Raw genomic sequence first — 24,017 nt, forward strand, 5'->3', positions numbered from 1 at the left:
TCTGCCATGGAATATGAATCGTGAGAGCAGAGGGTGAGAGAGAGAGAGGGAGAGAGTGAGGGGAGAGAGATAGAGAGAGAAATGGGGAGAGAGAGACAGAGACAGAGGAGAAGAGAATCACAGGGGACCGGTGGAAAATGAAAGGAGGAGGTATAGGCGGCAGGGGAAAAGACAGCGATGAGGAAGGAGGGAGAGAGAGAAAGAAAGGTGAAAGAAAACAAAGGGAGCCTGACTGGGTGAGGAAGATAATGCAGAACGGCCGCGAGGAAGAGCGGCGGCCAGGGGGGGGTACCGGCATTAGGCGGGGAATCTCGGGGTGACCTACACGGAGATGGACAAAGGTGAGGGGAGGCCGGGGGACGGCCGGAAGGAGCGACAGGCGGGAGGAGGAGGGTGGGGGGGGCAGAGGTGCCGAGGGGGAGGGCGGGAGGGGCGGAGGGGGCGGGGTTTCGGCTCCCGCAGGATGGGCTGTGGCTGCCTGTCTGCGACTCTGGCGGCCATGTTGCATAGTAAGGCCCAACTCCAGGGGGAGGCAGGTGTGTGTGTGTGTGTGTGTGTGTGTGTGTGTGTTTGTGAGCATGTGAGTGTGTGTGTGTCTGTGTGAGTGAGTGAGAATGTGTGTGTGAGTGTGTGTGTGTTTGTGAGCGTGCATGTTTGTGTGAGTGTGTGTGTGTGTGTATGTGTGCGTGTGTGAGTGAGTGAGCGTGTGTGTGTTTCCAAGTCTCTTCCTTGCTCTCCCTCTATTTGAGTGCTAGCAGGACTTATAAATCCAAAGTGCATAACCTATACATGATGATCCTCTTTTACCAGAGCTGAACAAATTCTTCAGACAAGGGATATATTAGTCACCTATAATATCAGCATTTGAAAAGTTAATGTCTTTTTCAGCCTTTAGTAAAGGTCTCTATCTTTTCACGCTCTCTTTCTCACTCTCTCTCTCTCTCTCTCCAACAGTATCCAACCTGTGATATATTTTAGATGGAGTGGTAGAGTTAAGGCTTTGAGGAGTAGGTTTCTCCTAATGTGTTTTAGAACATTGCTTTCATTTACCAGTAGTGATTGTAACATCAGCATTGGAGTGTTCAGTTAAGAAAATTCTAATCACATATCTGTGATCTTAACACAGGGGTTCTCAAACTTTTTTCCACTTTTTTTTATGGGAGAACATTTTTCAGGGACCCCCTCACATACATATCGAACAAATGATTTCATATAAAGCATATTATAGTTCCATTTCTCACACTCCTGTATAGGCTGAGTTTGCCATTCATGTTTTATACGATTTTAATAAAAGTATGATATATATATGTAATTCATTCATTTTTCCTATCAGAACGATGTGGCCTATAACTTTTCACTGGCTCCCTGGGGGGCCACGGACCCCAATGTGAAAACCACTGGTTTAAGGGTTTAATGCAGCTGGTTTTCTGGTTTGTCCCCCACCTCTCTCTCTCTCTCTTTATCAAACATGGCTTCACCAGCCTGAAAGAGATTTGGGAATTTCCCAGAAGCCCCTCAACATGCGGCGTAGCTACCCGCCATGACCGTGAATTTCACACTCAGTTAAACTTAAACCCCTCTGCTTGTGTCATTGATCTCAACATTACCCAGAACTATTATCCCTTCTCCTCCTGCACTGGTCGGGGTCGGGGTGGGGTGGGGGTGGGGGGGGGGAGGGGGGCGTCTGCTGTGGATGCAGGGGTGTTCGTCCCTAAGCTGGCAGGGTTGAGACCTTGGGTTGCTGTGCTGGGATGAGGTTATTTCCTGTCAGTTGTGAGACAAGGTTGTAGTTTTTCCTGTCTGTTGTGAGACAGGGTTGTAGTTTTTTTCCTGTCTGTTGTGAATGCAGGGTTTTGGTTTTTCCCACCTCTGGCTCTCATCTTTTTTCAAACATGCTTCACAGCAGGATTGTAATTTCCCAGAGTACAGGTCGTAGTACCCATGACGGTTATCAGTCTTCCCTCTGTTGTGTGACCCGAACTGAGTTATCTTTTTTGTCTGGTGGGTTTGAAGACTGTGGTTGTAGGGTGTTCGTCCCTAGCTGCAGGGTTGAGACCGGGTTGTGTTGTAGTTTTTTTCCTGTCGGTTGTGAGACAGTGTTGTAGTTTTTTCCAGTCTGGTGTGAGACAGGGTTGTAGTTTTTTCCAGTCGGGTGTGAGACAGGGTTGTAGTTTTTTTTACTGTCTGTTGTGAGACAGGGTTGTAGTTTTTCCTGTCTGTTGTGAGACAGGGTTGTAGTTTTTTCCTGTCGGTTGTGAGACAGGGTTGTAGTTTTTTCCTGTCTGTTTTGAGACAGAATTGTAGTCTTTTCCTGACAGTTTTGAAATGTCTGACACACATCTGATTGTCCTGCGCAGGAACATGCCCAGTGTTAAATCAACACTGACAGAGTGCATTTTTCTCTAAGAGAGCAAAATGCTGATTTGTTTTAGAGCTGAATTAGCACTGAGCATTTAATGCGTATTATTGTATCGTGTAGCAGAAAACTCAGCTGCGTGCAGTTTGACACGGACACCGTTCTTTCAGTCGGTCAACCTTGAGTGCTTCAGGAAAGCACCCAGATAAAATTAAGCTCTACAGTCACCGGTGAAAAAAATCTCGACGTAATTATGAACGTCTATTAATATCCAGCTCTATAAATAGACGATGCTTGGAGAAAAAAAAAAAAAAGAAGCCATATCGTGGCAGAGAGGGCCTTCTGTGAAAGAGCTCGGAATCCCGGCGAGGTTTTTCCGAAGGTCGCGGTGTCAGGAGTTTCCGGGGAAACGGAGCGCGGGATAATGGCTTCGCGGGACAGACGGGAAAAAGCGCTCGAGCGTTAGCGAAGCCTTATCCGAGATGAATGGGTCGGCGGCGAGGTGCGCCTGTAATGGCACCTCTTCAAGGGGGCCGTTTGTTTGATCCTGGGGTGCGGATGGTTTTTTTTTCCCGTGCCCTTGTGCCCGTTTCAGGGAGCGCCGCGACGCGGGCGCGTCAGGGCCGGCCGGGGCTTATGGGTCGGGTGAAGTTAAGAGTCAAGGGGCGAGACCCCGGGCTATTATATACAGACTGCTAACATCCTCCGGCTTTGAAGTCTTATCCACCGCTCCGGCTTTAGAGATCTGATCGCATCCCGGTCCTAATCCAGTCTAGGAGTGTCTGTAGAGCTGTAGAAAGATACCACCTGTATGAGTGTGTGTGTGTGTATGCGCATGTGTGCATGGGTGTGCATTTGTGTGTATGTGCATGTGTGCACGTGCGCTTGTGAGTGGGTGGGTGTGTGTGTGTGTGTGTGTGTGTGTGTGTGTGTGTGTGTGTGAGTGTGTATGTGTGTGCATGGGTGTGAGTGTGCGTGTGTGTGTGTGTGCATGTGTGTGCATGGGTGTGAGTTTGTGTGTGTGTGTGTGTCTGTGTGTGCGTGTGCGTGGGTGTGAGTGGGTATGTGTGTGCGTGTGCGTGTGCATGTGTGTGCGCGTGTGTGTGTGTGTGTGTGTGAGTGTGTGTGTGTGTGTGTGTGTGCATGTGTGCGCGTGTGTGTGGGTGTGAGTGTGTGTGTGTGTGCGTGGGTGTGAGTTTGTGTGTATGTGTGTGTGTGTGTGCGCGTGTGCGTGGGTGTGAGTGGGTATGTGTGTGCGTGTGCGTGGGTGTGTGTGTGCGCGCACGCGCGCGTGTGTGTGTGTGTGTGTGTGTGTGTATCTGTCCGTCTGTTTGAAGCACAGCCGCACATATCCACTCCTCTTTAAGCCGGCTGTGTAATAACGCTCAGCGTCTCCATATTAAAGTCTCCATGGCGTGTGCAGGTCTCTGTGACCCAGTCTAATTACAGCCACTTACACCCGTCTTACTAGGGCTTAGCGGCGACCTCTAATCCTCTTCCACTCCGCCGACGGGAGCTCATTACCTGTGATGTCACTTCCTGCCGGCGACCTGAGACGCCAGCTTCTGTGGGGCGCCCCCGAAGCAGCGGCGAAGGCGTCCCCGCCTCTTAGCGGCGTCCGCCAAAAAGACGCGACGGCGCACCTGGCGGTAGCCGCGGAGCGCCAGGATCGCGCTGGAGGTCAGAGGGAGGTCGTCGGCGTCGCGCCGCCGTCTGTCGGCGTTCGCACGCGCTCAGAGTGTGCCCGCTGACCTCAGCGTGCCAGGGCGTGTTCCCTACTGCCCGCAGGAGATGCGTTAATATTTTATCCAGACGTCGGCTCTCTCTCTCTCTCTCACTCTCTCTCTCCCCTTTTCTCTCACTCTCCCCTGTCTCTCTCTCTCCCTCTCTGTCATTCTCTCTTTCTCCCTTTCTCTCACTCTCCTCCGTCTGTCTCTCCCCCTTTCTCTCATTCTCTGTCTCCCTCTTTCTCTCACTCTCCCCGTCTGTCTCTCCCTCTCCCCCTTTCTCCTTCCCCCCTTTTCTCTCACCTACTTTCTCTCACTTAATCACTCTCTCCGCGTCTCTCTCTTCCCTCCCGTCTTTCTCATTCTCCTTCTCTCTCCCCTTTTTCTCTTTTTCTCCCTCTCTCTCCCTCTCTTTTCCCTCCCGCTTGCCTCTGACACCTTTTTCCACCGTCTGTCACTCTCTCCTCCTGTCCCTCCTTCCCTCCCTCTCTCTCTCTCGGCGCCTGCTGCCACGTCACTGCTGCGCGGCTCCAGATGGCGGTGACAGCTGTCAATCATTTAGTTTCTGTCGTAGCGCTGTGGGCTAAGCGCTTAGCGTCCATCTGACTGTGCAGTATACAGACACACTAGCCCGTCTGTCTGCGCTGTATACAGGCACGCTAACGCAGTGCTAGCCCGTCTGACTGCGCAGTATACAGACACGCTAGCCCGTCTGTCTGCGTTGTATACAGGCACGCTAACACAGTGCTAGCTCGTCTGTCTGCGCTGTATACAGGCACGCTAACGCAGTGCTAGCTCGTCTGTCTGCGCTGTATACAGGCACGCTAACGCAGTGCTAGCTCGTCTGTCTGCACTGTATACAGGCACGCTAACGCAGTGATAACTCGTCTGTCTGTGCAGTATACAGGCACTCTAATGCAGTGCTAGCCCGTCTGTCTGCACTGTATACAGGCATGCTAACGCAGTGCTAGCTCGTCTGACTGTGCAGTATACAGACACGCTAGCCCGTCTGTCTGCGCTGTATACAGGCACGCTAACGCAGTGCTAGCCCGTCTGTCTGCGCTGTATACAGGCACTGTAACGCAGTGCTAGCTCGTCTGACTGCACAGTATATAGGCACGCTAATGCAGTGCTAGCTCGTCTGTCTGCACTGTATACAGGCACGCTAACGCAGTGATAACTCGTCTGTCTGTGCAGTATACAGGCACTGTAATGCAGTGCTAGCCCGTCTGTCTGCACTGTATACAGGCATGCTAACGCAGTGCTAGCCCATCTGTCTGCACTGTATACATGCACGCTAACGCAGTGCTAGCCCATCTGTCTGCGCTGTATACAGGCACGCTAACGCAGTGCTAGCCCGTCTGTCTGCGCTGTATACAGGCACGGTAACGCAGTGCTAGCTCGTCTGACTGCACAGTATATAGGCACGCTAATGCAGTGCTAGCTCGTCTGTCTGCACTGTATACAGGCACGCTAACGCAGTGATAACTCGTCTGTCTGTGCAGTATACAGGCACTGTAATGCAGTGCTAGCCCGTCTGTCTGCACTGTATACAGGCATGCTAACGCAGTGCTAGCCCATCTGTCTGCACTGTATACATGCACGCTAACGCAGTGCTAGCCCATCTGTCTGCGCTGTATACAGGCATGCTAACGCAGTGATAGCTCATCTGTCTTTGCAGTATACATGCACGCTAACGCAGTGATAGCTCATCTGTCTTTGCAGTATACATGCACGCTAACGCAGTGATAGCTCGTCTGTCTGCACTGTATACAGGCACTGTAACACTGTGCTAGCTCGTCTGTCTGCGCAGTATACATGCACGCTAACACTGTGCTAGCTCGTCTGACTGCACAGTATACATGCACGCTAACACAATGCTGGCTCGTCTGTCTGTGCAGTATACAGGCACGCTAACGCAGTGCTGGCTCGTCTGCGCAGTATACAGATACGCTAACGCAGTGCTAGCTCGTCTGTATGTACAGCACACGCGTACGCACACTTCACCGGGGAAGGCTAATTTAATTCCAGGAGGACCGGTGTGTATATGAAGGCTTTTGTTTCCACCAATTATCCTGGCTCGATGAGCTAATTAGCGCCGCACGCCAGCGCTAGTCCACTCGTGGATTAGACTCACTGCGAAACATTTCATATCTGGGCACAAGGAAGGGGTTATGGTCGGGTGTCACTCACGAGCCTGTGGGTAAATTTAGCTGAGATAGCCGATGAAGCAGGCTAACGGCGTAATGAAGCGCGGGAGCTGGCGTTCTCGCCGGCGCGCGTTGGCGCGGCAACGCTGCGCTCGGCGTGAACCGGGCCCCGTTTCTCCATCTCATGTTTACATAATGCGGCCCGAAATGCAATAACGCGCACAATAAGCCAAACCAATTTCCTTTGCGCCGCGCGCCAGACAAGCTCCGACGCCTCTCCACCGCACCCCCCCCCCACCCACGCGGCCCGCGCCAGCGCCCAAACACACTGCCTTCACGCGCCCCGCGCTCAAAACCAAACACACTGCCTTCACACGCCCTGCGCTAGCATCCAAACACACTGCCTTCACACGCCCCGCGCTAGCGCCCAAACACACTGCCTTCACACGCCCCGCGCTCGCTACCAAACACACTGCCTTCACACGCCCCGCGCTAGCGCCCAAACACACTGCCTTCACACGCCCCGCGCTAGCGCCCAAACACACTGCCTTCACACGCCCTGCGCTCGCATCCAAACACACTGCCTTCACACACCCTGCGCCCCGCCCAAACACACTGCCTTCACGCGCCCCGCACTCGCTACAAAACACACTGCCTTCACACGCCCCGCGCCCCGCCCAAACACACTGCCTTCACACGCCCTGCGCTAGCACCCAAACACACTGCCTTCACACGCCCCACGCTAGCACCCAAACACACTGCCTTCACACGCCCCGCGCTAGCACCCAAACACACTGCCTTCACATGCCCCGCGCTAGCGCCCTAACACACTGCCTTCACACGCCCCGCGCTCAAAACCAAACACACTACCTTCACGCACCCTGCTCACAAACAGACTCTCTCTCTCTCTTCCACACTCTCTCTCTCTTCCTCCCTGTCCAGTGTTTCTTCATGCCCCTCTTTCTTTCACTCACCCTCTCCCTTTGTATTTCCCTCCCTCCCTTTTGCTGGCGCATCTCTCTCTCTTTCTCTCTCTCTCTCTCTCTCTCTCTCTCTCTTCTAAGCAGTCCTCCCATTCTCTCTTGCTGTCTCTCCTCTATCGCACACCTGTTTTCTTGTATGTCTTCCCCACGCACCATGCTTCTCTCTCTCTCTCTCTCTCTCTTTCTCTCCATCTCTCTGTCGCTCCCTGCCCGTTTGGGCTGTGACTGAGCGATGGAGACGGACGGAGGGATGGACGGAGTGAGACGGAGGGAGGGCAGGGAGGACGGGAAGGGGTGGAAAGCAGAGGGCGAAAGGAGCGCGGGCCGGTGGCGGAACGTGCCGGAAGAAGGAGGCCTGACTCAGCTGCCATCGGCACGGCGATCTCGATCGGGCGACGGCTCACGCCGCGTTCCCATAATCCATCAGCCCCGCACCTCCGCTCTCGCCCTGTCCCTCTCTTCATTTCACGCTGTCATTTCTCCCTCCGCCCGCGCCGTTTCCCCTCCCCGTTCCCTCCGTTTTCTCCTTTACCTGTACTGCGGCCGCTGCCCGTCTCCATCCCTTTTTTCCCTGAATAATCTCTACAGCTATCTGTCCGTTCGCCCGCCCTCCTCCATCCCCTGTATCTTCCCCATATAAGCCGTATCATTTCCCTTCATCTGTGTTTCCTCACCGATTTTCTCATTTCCCCCTCCCTCCTCCTTATCGCTCTGGATCCATCCCTTCATCTTTTCCACCTCCTCCCTCGCTTTTCCTAGGCCAGGTCTTCTATCTCTGCCCCCCCTCCTCCTGCTCCTCCTTGACACTCTTCCTCCTTCTGCCTCCCCCTCTTCTATCCCTCGCTCCCGCCCGGCCTTTACTTCCAGTTGAAAAAGGAAAGCGGTCTTTGTTGGTCTGGGGCGTCGTGCTCACGTGCTAACATCAAATCGCACGGCCAAGAAAACAGACCCCTGGAAAACAGACCCCTAGAAGACAGACCCCTAGAAAACAGACCCCAGGAAAACAGACCCCTGGAAAACAGACCCCTAGAAAACAGACCCCAGGAAAACAGACCCTTAGAAGACAGACCCTAAAGACAGACCCCTAGAAGACAGACCCCTAGAAAACAGACCCCAGGAAAACAGACCCCTGGAAAACAGACCCCTAGAAGACAGACCCCTAGAAGACAGACCCCTAGAAGACAGACCCCTAGAAAACAGACCCCTAGAAAACAGACCCCTAGAAGACAGACCCCTAGAAAACAGACCCCAGAAAACAGACCCCAGGAAACAACCCAGGAAAACAGACCCCTAGAAAACAGACCCCTAGAAAACAGACCCCAGGAAAACAGACCCCAGGAAAACAGAAATATTAATAAGACCCAGGGCATACAGTATATCCTAATGGCTGAGGACCATGAGTATTTTTAAGTCTAATGTACATTCTCTCTCCCCCCTCTCTTTCCCTCTCCCTCCTTCTCCCTCTCTCTCTCTCTGTGATAGTGGGTGAGTGAGTGGAGTACTGCAGCCAGGACACAGTGTGACAGAGAAGCAAGCGTTGGCAGTAATTAACGCTAATGACAGTGGCTCCCTTAACTCTCTCCCTCCCTCTCTCTCCCTCACTCTCTCTCTCTCTCTCCCTCTCCTCCTCTCTCTCCTCCCCTCTCTCCTCACTCTCTTCTCTCGCCTCGCATCCCTCCCTCCCTCCTCTCTCCTCTCTCCTCTCTCCCACTCTCTCTCCTCCTCCCTCACTCTCCATCCCTCTCTCTCTCTCCCTCCCTCTCTCTCCCTCACTCTCTCTCTCCCTCCTGTCCCTCGCTCTCCATCCCTCTCTCCCTCCCCCCTTTCCACTCTCTCTCTCTTTCTCCCCCTATCTCCCTATCTCTCTTGGTGGGGGACAGGGTGGTTTCAGAAGCAGGGGTCTCCTCTCCCTTTGTCTCCATGACAGCCTTGCCCCCCCCCCCCCCCACTCCCCGCCCAGGTGCCGCCGGAATCCCAATCGTTTGCGCGGGTGCCAGATCACGCATTCTATAACGAGCCACGCGGCGTGCAGCTAGACGGCAGCTGTAAGGTCAAAGCTACCGTAGCGCAGTGTGCGCCTCAGCTTTATGTGTTTTTCTGTGCGACCCGTGCCTTTTCACACACGGCGCACACGTCTTCATGCGGGGCGATCATTGCGCACTGTTCGCTGGTCCTGCCGGTTTCCCTGTTCCGCCCGACATTTATTTGAGTGATTAACGTCACCGATTGGCCGGAAACCTAACCCAACCCGGCGCCCCCGGGTGTGAATCGGCTCCTGATTGGAGGGCGGCGGACACGAGCCTCCGTTGGAGCAGCACTCCTGGCCCCCGAGGCCCATATTTGGGCGTCATCCAGCTCGAGAGAGCGGGAAAAAAAAAAAAGGTGAAAAGATTACCTGGATGGACAGCGCCCGTGTCGCGGTGCCCGTGGGCATATGTCGCGCGGGCGGGGGCGGTCTGGGCCGCGCCCGAGCGCAGCTGCGGCGCCAGGGCCTTTAATTAGCGACGGCGCGGCGGGGAGCGCGTGCTGTGCGCCGCGGCGCTGGCGTCTGCGCCGGGCCCTAATCAAAGCCTGGCAGCGGCGGGGCTGGCTGACTTACCGAAACCGCTCCCACGCCTCCCCAACACCCCCCGCCCCCCCCTCCACCCCGGGCCCCGACGCCGCGCGCGGACAGACGACTTCACGGGGTCGTTAGCATGGTCGCGGTGTGTACGCGAGGGTGAGCGAGGGTCTTTTTTTTTGTTCGTTTTTTTGGATCGGGGACGCCTGGAAAGCCAGCCTCCGTCAGAGCGAACGGCGTAAATCGCGGGAAGGCCGCGGGCGGGCGCTTGCCGTTACCGGGGTACTCTGCGACCGCGGCTCCGCGCTTGGCGGACTGCCTCCCCGCGCGCGCCGGAGTTCTCATTCTCTCTCTCTCTAACGGCGGCGACGCCTGTGAGCTGTTCAGACCTCGTACGGTTTCCATGGTTTTTTTTTTTGGGGTTTTTTTTTTCTCGTCTGTCTCTCCCGTCGTCTGTGCGTTCTCCTCCGTTCTGCTCGCGTGAGTCATTCTCCGTCTCCATTCTGTCTTCTCGGAGCGCTTCGGCGAAAGTGGGCGTGTTCCTCTTCTCCGTGAGGCTGAATTAAAGGGCTTGTGTGTGTGTGTGTGTGTGTGTGTGTGTGTGTCGCAGATAATGTGCACGCACGAGCTGAACGGAATATGAAGCAGACCACCGGCCCATCAATCATCTTTATTAATAAAGCTGTTTTCGCGACGGGATCTGCCGCGGCGTTCTTTTCATGCACAAAACAGACGTTCCCCCCCCCAAAAAAAAAGATTAGAACGCAGTTTTAACAGATCGCTGTCAGAGATCGCAGGCCCCCGCGTCTCTCTGCCAGTAACTGCTCCTGGTCGTGAAACCGTGGCACGGCGGCCATCTTGTGCAAAGGTTGACGGACAGACGCGGCGGCCCGATCCCCTCTGGGGGAAGCGTCGAGCGAACCTTGAGGGGAAAGTCGGCAGCCTTCGTACCGAACGCGCGTCCGATCTCCTCGTTTGCGGTGCGTTTTCGGAAATGCTTCTGAAGGGTGGCGAGGGCAAACGTCCGGCTGGGGAAGACTGGCGGAATCCCGAATGCGGCGCGCGCTGTGGAACGCTGAATGCAGAGAACGCAGAGCACGCTGTGGAACGCTGCGCATGGACAGGGGATGCGCGGGGACCCTGACGCAGTTTAGCTGCTCCTGCTCGATCTACATCACATTGCATTCAGGCAGTTAGCGGATGCTCTCTTATGAGACGTGCGTAGGCTTTTATTCCGCGTGCGGTCCGCTTCTGCGGCTGGATATTAACCGAAGCAGCTCGGGTCAAGCGCCTCGCTCTGTGATGGAGCGGCTGTGCCACACCTGGGTATTGAACCCGCGACCTCTGACTCACGGGTGCTGTTACCCAACGATATGCTACACTGCTGCCCCACTTACGAGACGTAATGTATGTAAGAGGCTATCGGCCCATCTAGGTCAACTGTGTATCAGGCTCCATTTAGCATGGCCCTCTTTAATGGACTGAAGGTCAAAGCCTTAACTGATGATGCTGCAGGCTGCCATGTTAGCAGGCTCCTCAAAGCCTTAACTGTTCGATGCTGCAGGCCGCCATGTTTGCAGGCTCCTCAAAGCCTTAACTGTTCGATGCTGAAGGCCGCCATGTTTGCAGGCTCCTCAAAGCCTTAACTGTTCGATGCTGAAGGCCGCCATGTTTGCAGGCTCCTCAAAGCCTTAACTGTTCGATGATGAAGGCCGCCATGTTTGCAGGCTCCTCAAAGCCTTAACTGATGATGCTGAAGGCCGCCATGTTAGCAGGCTCCTCAAAGCCTTAACTGTTCGATGCAGCAGACCACCATGTTTGCAGTCTCCTCATTAGTCTTTTGACTGGCAGTTTCCTCCCAAAGTTAGCTGGCTATTTAGCTGGTTATGTCACACATACTTTCACACATACACATACTTTCAAATATGCAGTGGATAGCACTGTCACCTCAAAGGACCCGGGTTCAAATCTTGCTTTTCTGTGTGGAGTTTTCATGTTCTGTGTCAGCATGGGTTTTCTCTGGACACCCCTGTTTCCTACGACAGTCCAAAGACATGCAGGCTAGGCTAATTGGAGACTCTGAATTGCCTATAGGTATGAGCTGTGTGATAGATTGGCAACCTGTCCAGGGTGTATTCCTGCCTCTCTCCCAGTGCACGCTGAGGCTCCAGCCCCCCTGCAACCCGGACCAGGAATACGCGGGTATAGATAATGGATGGATAATGGATATAATGGGTAATATATGGATAATGAATTTAATGGATAATGTATTTATGGGTAATGGATGGATAATGGATTTAATGGGTAATGTATGGATAATGGATGTAATGGATAATGGGTAATGGGTGGATAATGGATTTAATGGATAAGGAATGAATAATGGACTTAATGGATAATGGGTGGATATCCATTATCCATCCGTTATGGATTTTATCACAGGCAGTGAAGAAACAAAGGGAACCACCCAATTAAAGTCGCTTAACAGGCTGTCGGGCCCCCGCGTGCGGCCAATATGGCCTGCGTGCCCCGCAGCATATGGTGTAGCGGCATCCAGAATTTTCCATGAGGTGAAGATGCTCACTCACGGGCATAAAGTGACAAGATGTACGCCGACCTTGCCTCCTACTCTCCATACGATTGTGGGACCAGCTGGCCCTTTTACTGGCAGAATGACAGCGCGTACAGTATTTTATTCATTCACCCATATAAAAGCTCGGGATGGAATTCTTATTTATTAGTTCCTTTAGGTTCGACAGGGCTGTTTCACATTAATAATATTTCTGTAAACGCGCCAGAGTCAGCCAGGGAGGCTAATTTTCGTCTGTAGACCCTGGGCTACACGTCTTTGGGCTGTGGGAGGAAACGGGGGTGCCCGGAGGAAACCCCACACGAACACGGGGAGAACTCGCAAGCTCCAGGCCAGGCCCGGTCGGGACTCGAACCCAGAACCTGTTACTTGCGAGGCACCGGTGCTAACCAGAGCGCCACCTGCAGGATGGAAAGGAAGAGCCCTCGCTATACAAAAAAACGGACTGCCGGAGCCCCCCATCCCCCCCCGACCACGCCCGAGCGCAGCATTAACACCAGCTGAAACAGAGCGAGTCCAGCGGGACCGGATGCGCTGCATTAGAGCTGAGAGCATCAGGGCTGATTTTGCAGCGGGCGAGCGGAGCCATCTCTCGAGGCGAATTCAGGAGAGAGAGAGAGAGGGCGGGGCACGTGATGGGATCTATGATGCGGTGGGGGGGTGGAATGGGGCACGTTCCCCCATGCGTTGCCGTGGCGCCCGGCGTCTCTTTTCCCCCGGTCCGCTTGGCCGCACCGACTCAACGAAGCTCCGCCTTCGGACCGGGCGCGCGGCAAACCGCAGATCATCGCCACGGCTACAGCGCGACCTCTTTGAGGGTCCGCTCAGGCAGCCGCCGCGGATCCCAGACGCGTCCGTCCGTCTGTCTGTAGCGCTGGTCTCATGAACCGCCGGTCTGGAGAACGACCGCACAAACTGCACTTCTCATAGTCCTCTCTTATTGGCTGTCCACCTCCACTCTTCTGCCCACACTACACACCTGGGCACAAATGATGTCACATTTTTGGCTGGACCGCAACAGCGGGGCCAGCCCTACAAACACCAATGTCTGTGACCGACTGAGCGACTGAGTGATGAAGTTACATCATTGGTCGGCCAAGTTATGAAGTTACACCATTGGTCGGCCGGAGAGGTCCGGCTATATACTAGGTTTTGACCTGGTCTTGTTATATTTTCAAAGGGACACATTTAGGTGTATACTAAATGTCAAGGTAAACTTACGTGTTTGAAGGTACGATAAATCTTAAGTATATTAAATGTAGAAGCACAAAATCAAATAGACTGCGGTTGCATTTCAGGGTAAATGCGTACGACGTATACAAGCGATGCACACGAAGGTTAGCGCTCAATGGAAACACAGTGGAAACACCAGAGCGCGTCTTCACACAGGCCGCTTATACAACGTGTGAAATCTGGGCCCGGGAACGTGGGCGTTGTTTACTTCGCCGAAGACGAAGCGAAGTTTCGTGCGATTTCTGTTATGCAAACGAGACGATCGGCGCCCCCGACAGCCGGGGAAAACACAGCCCGAGGTCACGTCCAGAAAGAAAGAACTTTTCTTTTGGCGTAATCTGCCGGATTTGAAATCGGTTATTAAAATGAAATCTAGCAGTCTGTAAACATTACAGTGTTTGGCTAGAGAAAAATGGACTAAAAGAGATTACGTGCTCATTATTTATATTAAGTTGGCATCGGATGTTGGGTAATTCTTGGACAGCATGCAATGTTAACACGTCAGTTAAATAAACGTTTTTTTTGTGATGTATTGGCATTATTTCACAGCATAAATGTGTAATTATGTAAAAAGGCAAGAGCTGGTTTGGATTAAGGCTAAGGTTTGGCTATGAATACGTTTACGTGATCTGAACTGTTATTACACGTGAGTTCCAATGTTGTTACAATGTAATTACACATTAGAAACCAGACACAATGCAGTATAACTATTACCGCTGGTCCCTGCTAGCATGGGGCACGAAGAATGATTCCTGGGCATAGCACACTGAGAAAGGATCCAGAGCGGCCTTTTCAATATGACAGGGCAGTAAAAAGAGTCAATTATCAAGCAAGTGAGTGTCTTTATCTGAAGAGTTGGCTCTTTGAAGGCGACCCGTGGTTACCCCTGGCCACACGCTGTCACGGAGGACGCTAAGCGCTTTAAGGTCCAATCGGAGATCAGAGCCCCCCCGGCGCGAACGAGCGCGCGCGTGCGCTTATGCTAATCGTTTCCGCGGCGACGGAAGCGAACGCTCTGTCCAGCCGCGGTCCTGCCCCAATAAGGAGTGTTGAGGTGCCGGAGGGGAGGGGCTTACAGGAGAGTGCAGCCTTGTTATTGGCGCGAGGGGCTGGAGGGGAGGGGCTTACAGGAGAGGGCAGCCTTGTTATTGGCGAGGGGCAGAGGGGAGGGGCTTACAGGAGAGGGCAGCCTTGTTATTGGCACGAGGGGCTGGAGGGGAGGGGCTTACAGGAGAGGGCAGCCTTGTTATTGGCACGAGGGGCTGGAGGGGAGGTGCTTACAGGAGAGGGCAGCCTTGTTATCGGCCAGAGGGGCCTGGAGGGGAGGGGCTTACAGGAGAGTGCAGTCTTGTTATCAGCGCGAGGGGCCTGGAGGGGAGGGGCTTACAGGAGAGTGCAGTCTTGTTATCAGCGCGAGGGGCCAGAGGGGAGGGGCCTGAGGGGAGGGGCCGGAGGGGCGGGGCTTACGGGCGAGCATGCCCGGCTGAGCCGCGCTCCCTCTAACGGGGGAATGTCCGTTCCCCTCACCCTCCCGCTCACCAGCGCGGCGAGACACCACTCGCTCTGCGGGGTCTGAGTCTGCACCGCTAATTAAGCCTGACTGGGACTGCTAGCCTTTTATACACGCACAACACATAACACACACACACACAAACACACGCACAACACATAACACACACACACACACACACACACACACAACACATAACACACACACTAGTGTACAGCACACACACACACACACACACACACGCACAACACATAACAGCACACACTAGTGTACAGACAAACACACACACACACAAACACACAACACATAACACACGACACATGACAAACAACACCCACACACAAACAGTGCGCCTACACCAACACACAACAGGTAGCACGCACACACACAAACACTACACGCACACGCACACTCAAATAGACACACACAAACACACCGAACAAACACATACATACGCACACAAACACACCCACACACAAATAAGCGCGCGTTTGCTCACACACACACACACAAACACACACACGCGCGCACACACACAGACACTCGCAAACGCACACACATATTTCAAAACACCCTCATCCCACGATAAAAAACCTGTGGATAGGTAAGAAATTCCCAACACACCCGCACAACACTAAGTTGAGCGTCGCCAGATATAATGACAACCTCGCATACACGACTCACTCTGTACAGCTGAGGCCCGCCGCCATCTACTAGCTCGCCTTGTGTGACAAAGCACGCCGTTACATACGTTTGTAGTAATGTTCGTAATATCATTTCCGTAAACTGCACTCCCCGGAGATGATTGAGTCTGAGGCTGCACACTGCGCTTGTTAAAAGTCCTGGTTTTAAGTGTGGTGTGTGTGTTGGTGTGCAGTTTTGTCGATGCCTCTGTAGTGTCTGCTCGTTGTGTAGGCTGTTAATAGTTGTGTTGTGTGTCATGTTGCACTCCAGATGATTGGTTGTGCACATGCGCTTGTTAAGTCTGGTTTAGTTGTTGTGTGTGTGTGTGATGTGTGTGTGTGTGTGCGCGTGATGTTGGTGTGTGTGGTGCGGCATGTGCACATTGTGTTGTGTGTGTGTGTGTGTATGTGCGCGCACGTGTATGTGTGTGTGTGTGTGTGTGTGTGTGTGTGGGTTCGTATGGGTGGAGGTATGTGCTTTTGTGTGTCGATTGTCTTTTTCAGTCTCAATGTATTAATGTCATCGTCTGTGTATTTACTGCTGAAGGAAACATTCTTCTGTCCTACAAAAAAAACCTTCACATTGGGATTGATGGAGAGTGAGAGAGAAAGAGATAGAGTGAGAGAAAGAAAGAGAGGACCGGCGTTGAAGCCTGAAGCCTGCTGACGTATCCGAGACGAACAGCCTCTCAATAATTCACCAGCGTCTTTGCTGAGAGAGCGATGGATGGAGAGAATAGAGAGAGAGGGAGGGAGGGAGGGAGAGCTTGATGGAGGGAGGCAAAGAGAAGAGGAGGAGGAAGGAGAGCAGAGCGTGAGGAGAGAGGGCGAAGGAGAATGGGGGAAGAGTGTGTTTCTCCGCCGGGCCGGGAGCTGGACGCTGGGAGGGAGTTCACATCGAGCGAAGAAGCGCTCCGTGTACTCTTCAGACGGAGGGGTACTTATGGTGCCGAGGAGAAGGCGGGGCCGGCCTGTCCGTTCACAGACCCCGCCCACTTACTCTTAGCACGGGGCTTGGGCAACACGGCCAGTCGTTCCCTTCAGCCAGCCAGGCTCACTGGCCTTGAGAGGTAGAGGGGAGGGGCGTGTTCTTTCTGTGTGTCTCGGCTGTCATTCGCTGTTGAGCTGTCAATCACTGCTGAGTTCTTTTCTGTTGTGGGAAATCCTGTTAGAAAGCACAGGGTCCATTGACACTCTGACACTCTGCGTGTGTGTGTAGTGTGTTTGTGTGTGCGTGTGTAGTGTGTGTGTGGTATGTGTGCGTCTGTGTGTAGTTTGTTTGTCTGTGTGTTTGTGTGTGCGCGTGATATTTAGTGTCAGTAGATCCTGTTCCATTACATCGCTAGAGCCAGAGATCATTCTCAGGGATACGCCATTATCTGTCATTTCTCTTCCCTCAATTCAATTCCATTCAATTCAGTTCAGTTCAGCAAACAGAGCTTCTCTGCTCCGATAAAGCTGCATTGGCAGAGCACAGTACCCCAGTAACATGGACACACTGTACACAGAGTGCAGCAAATATATGCTCAGGTGCACATAAGCGGCATACACATGTGCATCTCTCTCTCATTCCCTCTCTCTCTCTCTCTCACTCTCTCTCATCCACTCTCTTTCTCAGCAGCAAGTACCCTGGGCATGTACACGTAACCCCACAAATGAAACCATTTCCCTGTTATTAGGATCCAAATGAGCCTCACTGCAGGGCTGTCAGAACTCCCAGAGGGCCGTGCGTGGGCCGCCGCCGGTTCCAGGCAATTCCCCTGCCTTTATCCGTCTAATTAGTTAATTGCTGTGCGCATTTCCCAGAATGCAGAGCAGTAAAAATATTTATTTGAGCGTTAATCAATATCGCAGACTGTGATGTGATGAAAAATATAATGTGATGTCTGTATGTCTCCCTTCAAAAAAATTCTAATTAAGAAAGGGAGCAGGGGGACAGTTAGCGGTTGAAGTAGAAAGCAATAAACTCACGTTATTGTATCACGGGGAGGCCAAGAAGGCCATTTCTGCATCTGCCAACTGCTGCTCTTAATTATTAAAATGAGTAATTATGTATCTCACTTTTTAGAAAAAAAAACAAGTGATAAACTCGCGAACAGCTAATACCTGTTCATCCGCGCCGATATGAAACGCTTCACTCTGGTCTCATCTACGCGAGGACTGAACTGGCGCTGGGACGTCGAGCTAATTAGCCGAGTCTGGGAAAAAGAAAACCTTGCTTGCAAACCCAGGCGTGCAGGAGAGTCAGCAGCTCCGCGACCTCGCGGACCGGAGTCAGGAAGAACGAGGGCGCAGCCGCACCCCCGAGCGCCTCGCATCGCCTTAATTATCCGGTAAAAAAAAAAAAAAAAATCTGGCTCCGGAAAAAAAAAAATAAAAAACGATTTTTTTCGAGACGCGATTATTTTCCGCCGCGGAGTCGTCCGTCACCCACCCCGGCCGAACGGGGGCCGCGCAAACGGGGGTGAAACGATTAGCGGGTTTGATTCCGACTGAGCGACGCGCGGCGATAAGGAAACGAAGGCCATCTATTACCGCCGGGGAGACGGCGCAGGGAGGATCGGGGCGGCTAAATCGCGGGGTTTTATTGCCGGCGCGATAGCGGCGGGGGCTGGTTCCAGCGGCCGCCGGCGTCGGTGAAAGCTAATACGGCGGAAACCTCGCCACCGGAGTTTGCGTGTAAATAATAGCGCCGACGCTCTCGCGCTATTGCTATTAGCACCGGAGCGCGTGCTTTTATTTCTAAATCAATATTGGTGCTTGTGAGCCGAAATAGGTGGCGGAGACAGGTGTTGCAAAAAAAAAGAAGAAAAAAAACAATATTCATTTCTTATCACCCCCTTTTCTCTTCCCTCTCTCTCCCCCTCTTTTTTATCTGTTCGTGGCACTTTCAACACATGTGACGAGGCAATATGAGAGAGGAAGAGAGAGAATGGGGGCAGGAGAAAGGGAGGGAGAGAGGGAGAAAGAACAAGAGCGGGAGAGGGAGGGAGCAGAAGAGAGGGATAAAGACAGGGAAAGAGAGAGAGAGCACAGAACATCACCTCATTTGTTTTCCACATCAGTACGTCCCTTGGGAGGCCTCTATGTCTTCCCTCCCTCTCTCCCTTCCTCTCCCTCTCCCTCTCTCTCTTTCTCTCTCTCCCTCCTCTTCTCCCTAGTTGGGTTTATAAATAGTCAGGCTTACTCCCTCTTCTCGTCATTCTCTCTCCCTCGTTCCCTCTTTCACTCCTTATGCTTGTTCCCTCTATCCCTGGGTCCCTTCTCTCTGAGAATAACATCCCTCCCTCTCTCTTACTCCTCCCCCTCCCTCCCCAGGCCTCACCTGGTCGCCTGCCCTCCCCCCGCCCAACCCCCCCCCCCCCCCGCCCCCGCACACATACACGCACACACTGTCATTTATAGTAATCCCCCTCCCCTTCCTGTGTCTGTCTGTTTAAAGTGGTGACATAACATTCTGGCCGCATACATGTGTGTGTGTGTCTGGGAGAGATGCTGTTACATGCGTGTGTGTGTGTCTGGGAGAGATGCTGTTACATGCGTGTGTGTGTGTGTCTGGGAGAGATGCAGTTACATGCGGGCGTGTATGTGTGTGTTGGAGAGATGCAGTTGCATGCGTGTGTGTGATTGTGGGTGTGTGTGTGTGTATGGTCTGTGTGAGTATGTGTGTGGTGTGTGTGAGTGTGTTTGTGCGTGGTGTCTGTGTATGGTGTGTGTGTGCGTGTGTGAGTGTGTGTGGGTGTGGGAGAGATGCAGTTGCATGCATGTGTGTGGGGTGTGTGTGCATGTGTGTGTGTGTGTGTGCATGTATGTGCATGTGAGAGTTTGTGTGTGTGTATGTGCGTGCGTGTGATAGTGTGTGTGTGTGTGCATGTGTGTGCATGTGTGTGCGTGTGAGAGTGTGTGTGTGCATGTGTGTGTGTGTATGTATGTGTATGTGAGAGTGTGTGTGTGTGTTTGTGTGTGTGTGTGTGCATGTGTGTGCGTGTGAGAGTGTGCGTGTGTGTGTGTGTGAGTGTGTGCGTGCATAGGTGTGTGTGTGAGAGTGTGTGTGTGCATGTGTGTGCGTGTGAGATTATGTGTGTGTGTGCGTATGAGAGTGTGTGTGTGTGTGTGTGTGTGTGTGAGAGTGTGTGTGTGTGTGTGTGTGTGTGAGTGCTGGTGTGTGTGTGTGTGTGTGTGGTGTGAGAGTGTGTGTGTGAGAGTGTGTGTGTGTGTGTGTGGTGTGAGTGTGTGTGTGTGAGAGTGTGTGTGTGTGGTGTGAGCGTGTGGTGTGTGTGTGTGTGTGTGGTGTGTGTGTGAGTGTGTGTGTGTGTGTGTGTGTCTGTGTGTGAGGAGGTGTGTGGGTGTGTGTGTGTGTGAGAGTGTGTGTGTGTGTGTGTGTGTGTGTGTGTGAGTGTGTGTGAGTGTGTGTGTGTGAGAGAGAGAGTGTGTGTGTGTGTGTCTGGGAGAGATGCAGTTTTCCCACACAGCTGCAGAGCTGGTTCCCGGGCTCCCCAGGCTCTTGGAGAGCTCTCTCCCTCCCCCTCCCTCTGCTCTCACTGCACATCTGCATGCGCAGTCCCCCCGGCTCGCTCAGCCCCTCCCTCCCTCCCTCTCCCTCCCCCTCCCTCTGCTCTCACTGCACATCTGCATGCGCAGTCCCCCCGGCTCGCTCAGCCCCTCCCTCCCTCCCTCTCCTCCGTCTCCCTCTCCTCTCACTGCACATCTGCATGCACAGTCCCCCCCGCTCGCTCAGCCCCTCCCTCCCCCTCTCTCTCTGTTTCTTACATCATAATACCTACAGAGTGCTTTCCCCCATGCCCTCAGTTTAAGGTAAAAATGTAAAAAATAAAGAGCATTTAAAATTTTTAAAGTACATTGCTCTCCCTCTCTCTCTCTCTCTCTCTCTCACACACACACACAGATGTGTTGCAGGTGTTTAGGGGTTATGTCTCTGTGCACCTCAGAGTAGAATCTGAGTATTTTAAAATGATGCATGATGTGCCAACATTTTAAAGAATGTGGTGTATTGAGAGAGCTGTGTGGCCAATGAAGAGGAGATGGAGATATGTTTAGATTAACTGTGGTCGTTGGGCATTGTATGGGGTTTCTTTTTGTGTTGCATTTGTTTTTGGGTTTTTTTGTAGGGGTGGGTTGTGGGTCTGTAAATGGGGGGTTGGGATAGTTTCTAAGGTAGTTGTGGAAAATTCTGCGTTTCATGTCAAGAACATCAAAATTCTCTCTCTCAATCTCTCTCTCTCTCAGTTCAGTTCAGTTCAATTCAAATATGCCTTATTGGCATGACACCATATCAGCAGTATTGCCAAAGCGATTGTTTACATTAAGCAACGACAATAGTAGCAACAACAACCATATGAACAATAATAATGTTCTCTCTCACCCTCAATTCAATTCCATTCCGTTCAAATTACATTCATTGGCATGACCACACATCAGCATAGTATTACCAGAGGGATTGTTTGCATAAACCAATCATAGCAGCAACTCTCTCTCTCTCTCTCTGTCTCTCTCTCTTTCTTAAAAATATCTATTTAAATGTCGTTCTCTAATCATAGAGCACTCGCTTATTCACGGTACTACGAGGGAAAAAATACTGCGGCCTATTTTTGAGAAAAGGACATCATTTTCAGAAACTGTATGGCATGGATTGCTGGAAGGAGGCCTTTTCTTTCGTGCGTACATAATGGGGAGAGGGAGGGAAAGGGTATTTCAGGAGAGGTGTAGAGAAGGAAGAGGGATGCACCGAAATGGAGAGAGGCAGAGGATACCATGGCATTTTCGATCCCTCATTTGATAATTGAATAATAATCTCCCTGGGGAACTGACCCAGAAGAAAGCAAAGGGAGGGAGAGAGAGAGAGAAGGGGAGAGAGAGAGAGAATCTGAAAGCCTGAGTATCTGGTGGCTTGGTGCAGAATAAATCTAGTGACACCTACTGCTGTGAATGTGTCATTACAGCTGATGAATTATTTACCGGAATTAGAAGACTTATCTGTTTACATTTATTAGATTAAGCTTCTGGAAATTACGCTTAATCTTAGCTGATTGAGAAATCCATCTTTCTGCGTTAAAAGCTATGTTCTTCCTGCAGCAGAGAGAGGAAGAGTGGTGCATGCAACAGACTGAGGGGGAGTGGTGTACGCAACAGAGGGAAGCGCCCTGTTGCATTCAGTAGAGACATGCGGCGCTGCATGCAGCACAGAGAGGCGCAGTGCTGCATGCAGAAGAGAGACGCACACAGGCGCATGCAGCCGAAAGAGATGCACTGTTTCTTGCGACAGTGAGAGGCGCAGTGTCGCATGCCACAGAGGTGCGGTGTCGCATGCCACAGAGGTGCAGTGTTGCATGCCACAGAGGCGCAGTGCTGCATGCCACAGAGGTGCAGCGTTGCATGCCACAGAGGTGCAGCGTTGCATGCCACAGAGGTGCAGTGTCGCATGCAACAGAGGCGCAGTGTCGCATACCACAGAGGTGCAGTGTCGCATGCAACAGAGGTGCAGTGTCGCATGCCACAGAGGTGCAGTGTTGCATGCCACAGAGGTGCAGTGCTGCATGCCACAGAGGTGCAGTGTTGCATGCCACAGAGGTGCAGTGTCGCATGCCACAGAGGTGCAGTGTCGCATGCCACAGAGGTGCAGTGTCGCATGCCACAGAGGTGCAGCGTTGCATGCCACAGAGGTGCAGCGTTGCATGCAACAGAGGCGCAGTGTCGAATGCCACAGAGGCATAGTGTCGCCTGCCACACCAGCGCAGTGTTTCCTGCATCAGGTGCAAAGGAAGGACTGCATGTGGCGCAGCAGGTGCAGCAGAGCATGCAGTAGCGCATGCAGCAGTGCGGGAGCGTTGCAGCACGCAATGCTCCGGAAGCTCAGGCGTCAGCTCCCTCTTCCGCTCTCCGCGCTCGAGTCAGCTGACGTGAGCCGCAGGCGCTCTGGGCACGCTCAGTTTGTTTTCCAGTCTCTTCGTTTTCACGTTCGCCCCGTCGGCACGAGGAGCGCGTGTCGTTGGCCGCCAGCCCGTTTCCCTCTCTTTTAACGCGAGCGTCTGAAAGAGAAAATAAATCCTGCGCTTCAGGCTCTGCGGTTAGGCCGCTCGCTCGCGAGACGCGAGTTCGCTGCGTTTAAAATGCAGGGCTGTGTTCACTGGAAGGGGACAGATTGGTTCTTGTGAATTTCCTACTTTTTGGCACCGGCCCAAAGTAGAAATCTGAGCAATGCTTAATGCTGTGTAAGGCTTCAGAATGTATTAATCTCTCCCCCTCCCTCCTGTTCCCTCTTCTCTCTCTCTCTCTCGCTCCCTCCCTCTCTCTCTCGCTCTCTCTTTCTCTCGCTCCCTCCCTCTCTCCCTCTCTCTCTCTCGCTCTCTCCCTCTCTCTCTCGCTCTCTCTTTCTCTCGCTCCCTCCCTCTCTCTCGCTCTCTCTTTCTCTCGCTCCCTCCCTCTCTCCTTTTCTCTCTCTCGCACTCCCTCCCTCCTTCTCTACCTACCTCTTTCTTCTTTCCTCCCTTGCTCTCTCCCTCCCTCTTTCCCTCCCTCTGTTGCTCTCTCTCTCTCTCTCTCTCTTTCTCCCTCCCTCCCTTACTCCCTCTCCCTCTCCCTCTCTCCCTCTGGCTGACGTTATTTATCGACGTGGAGACCCCTAAACAACACCACAGAGATATGGTGCCCTGTGAGCAGTAAAAAGCAATGTTATATGAACATTCCTTCTTCATTTCCTTTCATTACGTTTCTCACACAGAGCAGCAGGAATCCCCTTTCCCCGGTCACTGGTGTCCGTTGCCGGTTCGGAATCCCGATATTCCCGCCGTGTTCTCAGCGCACGTTAGCACGATAGCACGATAGCGGGAGAGAGCTCGTCGCCTCCCTCGGTCTTTGACGTCCCGCCGCGCTCCTCTCCTGATATTTGTCTTCCTCCCTCGGTTCCCCTCGGCCGCCTGACAGCCTTTTATCTTCCCTCTCACTTCCTCTTGTTTGTCTGCCTTCAAAGGACATCTCGTCTCCAAGCCTTTAAAGGATCTTTCATGTTCGGTTTTGTCAGGAGAACAAGGAGGCCGCAGATGGACATAATTCAAAGGGAGATTCTGCGCTAATATCCCTTGTAGCTTCTTTTTATTTTGTTTGCTTTTATGAGTTGCAATGGATGGAGCAGCTTCCCCAGATCATGTGGTGGAGGCACGGACCCTTGGAGGGTTCAGCGCCGGTCTTGACCCAATCCTGGGTTCTCTAGT

The 24,017-nt window shown here is 52.8% G+C and overlaps 1 protein-coding gene across 2 annotated transcripts in view; it reads left to right on the plus strand.

The window, feature by feature from the left end:
- The window catches only part of LOC135261898 (ephrin-A3-like), a 76,157-nt gene that overhangs the window by 42,076 nt on the left and 10,064 nt on the right, over window positions 1–24,017 (plus strand). The gene's annotated exons all lie outside the window — the stretch shown is intronic.

Source organism: Anguilla rostrata, chromosome 8 (genome assembly GCF_018555375.3).
Source record: "Anguilla rostrata isolate EN2019 chromosome 8, ASM1855537v3, whole genome shotgun sequence".
Classification (NCBI taxonomy): domain Eukaryota; kingdom Metazoa; phylum Chordata; class Actinopteri; order Anguilliformes; family Anguillidae; genus Anguilla; species Anguilla rostrata.